Source organism: Lactuca virosa, chromosome 6 (genome assembly GCF_052849685.1).
Source record: "Lactuca virosa cultivar CGN04683 chromosome 6, Lactuca_virosa_CGN04683_v6, whole genome shotgun sequence".
NCBI classification, from domain to species: Eukaryota; Viridiplantae; Streptophyta; class Magnoliopsida; order Asterales; family Asteraceae; genus Lactuca; species Lactuca virosa.
The window spans coordinates 94,340,501-94,348,183 of record NC_136431.1 but is presented as its reverse complement, the minus strand read 5'-3'; positions in this window follow the sequence as shown (position 1 = coordinate 94,348,183).

Sequence of the window (7,683 nt, the reverse complement as noted above, 5' to 3'; positions counted from 1 at the left end):
TATATATATGTATGAGCGTGTGTGGCTAACCGGCACATTGATTAGGTGATAGTAGCATTGGGTGCACCACGTGATTCGTATGGTTATTCACACCTTGTTTGTGATCCTCGGCATCCCAGTCACAAATATGAAGGGCATAATCGAGATTAAACATGCCATTGAAAAAGTTCAATGAATCTCAAAAGATCTAGGAGTTTCAATTCATTTAAAACTTAAACTTCTTTTTCGTTTTTCATGGTGGAAATTGGTAAATCGTCATTTACCTACCTTCAAATATTCTGCAACTAGATTACGGCATCCCTCTTCTAGGTTGTAGAGTGTTGTGTTGGATCCTAGCCTTAATAACTCATTTGGGTGTTTTATTAAGGACTCAATCAACTTAACTTGAATTTTCTCCCATTTTGTAGATGTCTAGTTCTGACAATCATGGTCTTCCCAAATCCCATGGAACAAGCTTTCCAAATGAAGATGATGTTCCACGATATGATCGATGAGCAAGAGATCATGCTTCACTTCCTCCATCTCCTCCAATTATTCTCCCTAACCCACAAGTTCGAAGGCTTGAAAAGTTCAAGCTCACTCAAGCCCTTTTGGCAAGTAAACACGAAGATGGGAAACCTATGTGTGCACACGTCTTAGAGATAAAGTCGCACATTGACAGGTTAAGGATGTTGGGTGTCAAGATTTCAGGTGAGTTGGCTGTTGACTGGGTTCTTCAGTCACTTCCTGAATCATATAGTGAGTTCGTAAGAGAGCACTATATGATGGAACACGACGTGACCCTAATTGATCTCACATATTTGCTTATAGATGCTGAATCAGCAATGATTTGGCGTGCTGGTCAAGCAAATTTGTCTGGTGAATCAAACTCCCAAGCTTCAATGGACACTAGCAACATTGGAAGTCCAGAAAGGAGTAAGTATGAGATTGTCCCATGTAATGTGCCAAAGGAGTCCATTTGCTTTTATTGCCAAGAGAAGGGGCATTGGAGACGAAGCTGCCCTATTTACCTGAGAGATCTAAGAAATGTGAGAGTCAAGACGTATGGCTCCACTTCAGGTAAAATCCATTAACTAACTCTATAAGTTCCTATTTTTGATTCTTAATACATGATGTGATAAGATTACATTTTGATGTTTTGTAGGATCGAAGATAAGAAAGGAAGCTTAAGGAAGAAGCATGCTAAATCTGATCATGAAGAAATGGATTTAGATCGCATGGATTCGAGGATCGGATTTTTGAGCTGCTACTTTAGAGTTAGGAAAGATTGCTAAGAAATATGTAATAGCATAGTTTTCAGTTGAATTGCATTGTAAGGACAAATTTTTCCGCAATAAAATAAATTTTGATTTTATCTTATTTATTTATCCTTGCAATGGCGTGTATGAAAAATTGATGTTTGAATGTTTCTATTATTAGAAATTATGGATCTGATTCTTAATTATGTTATTTGTGGAAATGTTGAGAATTTACCAAATAGGGAGAGTTTCTCATCGCCCAAGTTCCAGTTGGACAGAAACTTGGAATCATACAACTTGGTTGCGTGATGAATGAGAAACTTCATATTTGGAAATTAGACTAATTCTTTGGCAAAGTGTCAAGTGAAGGACTAGAAGATCGAGTACACTAGGTTGTGCGTTGATCGAGTCCACCACAAGAGTGATAAAGATATTCGTCATGATTTACTAAAGTTTAGTAAATATGGTTACACTTATAAGATTAAGTATAATTCTGAGTTGATTGAAAGAGTTTCAATCAATAGCAGAACGAATAAGAAGAATCAAGTAGGCAGAAAGATAAAAGTTTCTCTATTCTAAGAAGAAGGGAGAGTACCTTTTATTGTGTTTTATGATAAGTCTTAAAGATTAAGGACCATTTCTCAATTGATCCTCAAAGTGAGTCTTAGTGCATTTGTATGTATAAGAAGAGGATTCGAGAATTGTGGAAATAGTTAAATCAAGAAGTCAATCATACTTCGTTCCAATATCGAATCTTAGAATCATACTCCAAGATTGAGAATTGAGTGATATATTTTTGGTAGGTTTGTAACACTCATCAAATGTGGAATTAGGAAAAGTTTTCTTATTCTTGCACATTTGAAATTGGTGAATTGTGATGTCTTGGGTAAGACAAAGACCAACTAGAACCAATTGTGTGAAGTGTTAAACTTGATGAAAAGCTACACTAACTCTTGAATATTTGTTTGTCAAGAAATGTTTCTTGGCAAAAGAAGCTTATATATCAAGGAGTCAGTGGGAGTCTTAAATGGTCTTGAAAAGATTTCAAGAACAAATCAAGAATAAACCTAGGTAATCATCACTAGCACATGACTTGAGGTTTATAGCCTATCGTGAAAGACACTCTTTTTCTGTGCCATTCCAATTGAGCAAATTATGCATGTGAGTTCTATGAGTTCTCATTTGTATGCATAAAGGCAAGCACCTTGATCAATGGAAAGTACATTGATATGTAAGGGTGAGTTGCTAAACTACTTGGAAGACATGGTGGGCACTCGTGTTACCATGAGGCAAGAAATCAAGATTAAACAAGTTCAGTCCATATGAGTTTGGATTTGTCGCAAACCTTGGTTTTGGCAAATTCACATGGATAGGATCACATACACCATAAAATCTAAGTGTCATAAGGTTTCCCTCCTTCATGAAAATGATTGTGAGGAAATGATTTCACTAAGAGAGATTTTGAGAAGATAGCAATTGTGAAAATTGTATTCTCAAATTCGATTATGATTACGGTATCCCTTTTCATAGTTCGAATTGTGAGATTTGGCAATTAGTCTGAACATTTGGGACTTAGTAACATAAGTTCTGAATTTGTCTGAGATACACATGTGAGCTTTCTAAGGCAAAGGTGTATGAGTTTAAGAAGCTTAGATAAAGGCTTATCAAAGCATCAAGTATTAGAAATATGAACTTATGGAATTCAATAAGCATTGTTTTCTGGAAGTTCAGCTGTTTTCTGAATACATGTCGAAGCTTGTGGGAGCATAAGTGTTATGCTGATAAGGAAATAATCATCATGTTAGTGGGAGCATGATTATTATGGTAAGTATTGCAAGTTAGCGATATTAATTATAGAAAACAAGAGTTATACTTTGCAAAGTCGCAAGGGTTGAAAAGTTGTTTTGCTATAATTTAAGGGAGAGAATATTATACTTCGTTTCAAAATCTAAAGCTTAGATTGAGAAATTTTAATGTTTTTTAGTCAAAGAATACATAGTGTGTTCTCAAATTTCAATTATGATTACGACATCCCTCTTCATAGTTCGAATTGTGAGAACGTGACACATAAAATATTATGGCAGAAGATTGATAAAGTATCATATCTTTATGTAAGACATTATGCATCGTGTCCCATACGCTTCGGGTATAGGATCGATTGCAAATGCTATAATATTTGACTATTCTAAAATTTTCCAAATGCCTAGGGCATTAAGAGGAAAAAGGACTAGAACTGGATTTGACTAAAATAATTAAACAACTATCAAAGGACGATCTAAGGTTCGCCAAGGATTTGTTGCTTGTGAATAGTTGGAAGTATAATATTGGATGGACCATATCGACATTATTATGAATAGATAAGATTCTATTTAGAATAAGTTGTCATATGGCAAATATGGAAATATTTCCATATTGGGAATTAGAAATTGAGAATTTATGTCTAGATTAGAAAATTTTATGCAAAAAGGATGTTCAAAGGAATATACTTTGAGTGAGAGACATCACATCTATAGAATTGTTTTGTAACAATTTCTGATAGAGAACCTTGTAATTTCATTGGCCAAGTCTTGGTGACTTTTGTGCTATGACTTTACGAAAGGATCGTTGCATAAAATGTTAGAATCTAACATATTCTAATAGTGGCAAAAACCTTGTATTCTTACACTAACGATGAGGATTAAGAATTGTGAAATGAGCATCATTGGAAAGGTTTTCAATTGATCTATTTCACAAAGCATGGACCATAGGAAACATAGTGTGCATGCTCGGAGCATGGGATAACTATTGTTGTAATTCAAGTAATAAGTTGATTATCCGAAACATTAACCAAATGAATAATGAGTAATCAATATGGCGTTTAAATAAAAGTGTTTTATTTACACTCAAAAGTTTTGGGGCCATAAAGGATTAAGTATTATTATTGTGTTTCAGTTTGCATGTTTTGACTTCCAGAATAACTGGGTTATTCGAACCTCCACAGTCGGTCATACGTTGGAAGTAGGTATGAAGGAAGATTGTCATGAATCTGTCTATAGATTGTCTAAAGTGTTTAGACATAGCACAAGTTTGCTGTAGAGTTCATGAGTACTTTGATAAGATTAGAGTATTGGATTAAACCCACGCTCACGTGAATCACTTCATGGATTTTATCGCGAATGATTGTGAGTCGATAATATTGTATATTCTTGAAACCGAGACGTGTGAGTTGTTATTTGTTGGTCGGTTACACATTGATAATAAGTAAACGCACCAGTAACTTGGTGTTATAAAACTCATTGTTGTGTGTGATTCGATCAGTAAATGCAAGCGATCATTTGAGTCGAAGTTTATCCATTCCTTTTACCCAAAGTGGGATAAAAGCGATATCTGTGGGCCCCTCGATGATTTAGTGATGACACCCTAAGCGCTTGGCCAAGCCGGGACTAAGTTGATGTGTTCAATTGTAGTCTGTTGTCAGTCGTCATAAATCGGAAGTCGGGAAACAATATAGAGAGAATGATTAAAATTCATGTCTTGTGTCTATACGATATTTTGAGAATGGAGGAATATATAATCCCTTATCTAAAGGACACGCGTATCTGATAAGATCAGAGTTGACAGCGGCTTTTGAAAGCTACGATTTCTGATCAGGTTCTGAAGTTATGCAAAATAGTTATTAGACTTATCCAAGTGGGAGACTGTTGGATTAGTGTCTAAGTCCATAACTATTTTGGTATGTACTTGACCCGATTGTGAGCATGGTCCTTTTGGGTTGCCTTCACACGGGTGACTAGACAGGATGACAGTTGAGGAGAGAGGTTGATTAGGGCATAAATATGATTTATTTATTATATTATAAGAATAATATAATAATTTGGAATCATATTATTAATTAGTATTTAATCAGAAATTAATTTAGAATTAATTTTGGGATTAAAGGAACTGATTAAAAGTACAGGGGCTGTTTTGTAATTATTCAATAGTTGAGGCTTTGGGACATTGGATCACCTTTATTATGGCTTGGCCGAAAATCCTAGAAGGATCTAGGAGTTTTCGTCCAAGGGCTTAAGGAAAGGAGTCCATGGATTTGCTTGGGCCCTAAGCTAAGGGATTAGGGTTTCCACCTTGAAACCCTAGCTGGCCTCCAATATAAATAGCACCCTAAGGCACTAGAATTCGTCCAAGCCTTGGGAAACCCTAAAAGGGACGAATTCTAGAGCAAGATACCCTTCTCTCCTCTCTCCCATATTCATCATTTCACCTAGTGTGTTTGTGAGCCATTAGAGGTACTACACTTGTGGTACTTGCTTTCAAGAGCTAAGGAAATTCAAGGAACTAGTTGTTATTGCTATATAACAACAAAAGGTATGTATTCTATTCTCTTTTGTGGATTTCAAAAATCATAGGAGTATTCCAGGTTTCTTTTTGTGTTCATGAAGTTGTATGTCTAATAGTGAAAACATAGATCCAATTAGGGTTGCATGCACACATAGGATTGTTTGTATAAAACCTATCAGCTTGATGATATAGTGATGAAGCTTGATGATTTCCATTCTTCCATTCCATATTTGGGTTTCACATAAGTTTGATGTATAATCAATTTGGTTTAAGATGGAAGAAGAAGATGTAACATATATTTTTGTCAACTTGGCATTTGATGTAGATGATCTTCATAGGGTCTTTGACATAACTTGTAGTTGGATCGATTTTTGATTTCTTTGTAATTGAATCAATATTTGATGAGATGATCTTCATAGGATTTGGAAACTTGGTCTTTGATGTAGATGATCTTCCAAGTTTCTATAAGGGTTTAAGACGTTTTTTTTTCTATTTTATTTTGATTAAAAATAGCATGGATGTGATATCATGTCAACATTTTTAGCCACATGAATGAAAGTCACATGAAAAAGTATATTGTTAAATATTATATTTGTATGATTTAAACAAGACAATCTTTAATTAGTGACTCATTTTAAATATAGGAATTAATTGTTCACTATTTTTTTTTTTGAACGGCATAATTTTGTTGGGACCAGACTAGCAAGAAACTAACCGAAAAAAATAAACATTGCATAACAACAATTTGAGGGTTATGCAACCAACCAACCCAATTAATGTATCTCAAAATGCACTATTTAATACATAAATTTTACCCAACCAAAAACATAGATTTAAGTGATAAAAAGTGACAACATATCTCACATACAAGCCCGTTAGAATTTACAAACACCAATTCACCAAAAGACTTTACAAACTAAATTACCTCTATTTGGATTTGATTTTGGAATTTTTGTGAAACAAATCATATAAAACCCAAATTTAGGAAAAATTCGACACTTTTTGGCGGAGCAACAATGATTTGCCCAATAAGGGGTTTAAGAACCAATAGGTAGAAATCAAATATATTCTTTTTCTAATTTGCCTAAATGACTTTAAAGATGCCCGTTTCTAACTTTTCCTCGATGATAACCTTCTTGTCCCGCTATGTTGATCACATCTTCTTCTCCTTCTTTGCCGCTTCCGAGTTCGAGGTACATTTTTATTATTTTCCCGAAGATTAGCTAAAAATTTTGGGCCCCTCACAGGGTCTTGGATTGCAGGACCTTCATAATTATTGTATAAATTATTATGAAAATATTAAAAGAAAAAGAGCAAAATTTCAAACACAAACCCTCACAAACGTCAAAAAGAAATTTGTAGTAGATCTAGCACAAAGAAAAATAAAGGTAGGTCACGTTTGATAGTTTCTGTCTGCGAAAGTGCTGTCTGGTAAAGTGTTGTATGGGAAAGTTTTCTGACTGAGAAAGAAACAATGTTGTTTGATTGTACATCTGATTGACTGTGCTGAATGATGAAAAAAAATTAATAATTCAATAAAGAAAGAAAGAGGCGGGGTTTGGTGTATAATTGTCTTTCCAGCCCATTCAGCCAGAAAGATATGATTTTGGGGCGTTCTGGGAAAGACATATCTTACCGGGAAAGACCCATTCTTTTGTGCAAATCAAACAGTCTTTCCGGTCCATTCAGCCAGAAAGATCTGTTTGCACCTGGAAAGATGCGTATCAAACGGGGCCTTATTTAAAGAAAAGAAACATGCATCAAACGAACATTATCATCTTTGGTGCGAAAGGCGTATTCCAAAAAGCAAAAAGACGTAGCAAAACACCTCCCATGCTGATGGAAGCCAAAAAGGAGGAAAAAAGAGGATTCTTATCAAAGTACAATATCTTTATCTTTGTTTGTTAATATTAACGGGTAACAAACTATTTTATATATTCAATATTGGTCGCTAACAGCTAGATATACATATTTAGGGTATATACTAACAAAAAAATGTTTAAACTTACCGATATTAAATGTAATACAGTAATAACAAGTTTTCATTGGGTACACCTTATGTTGCATCCACATCATGGGAGGTGGGAAAGGATGAAGCTTGATGTGTGGATTTCCTACTCCCGTGAAC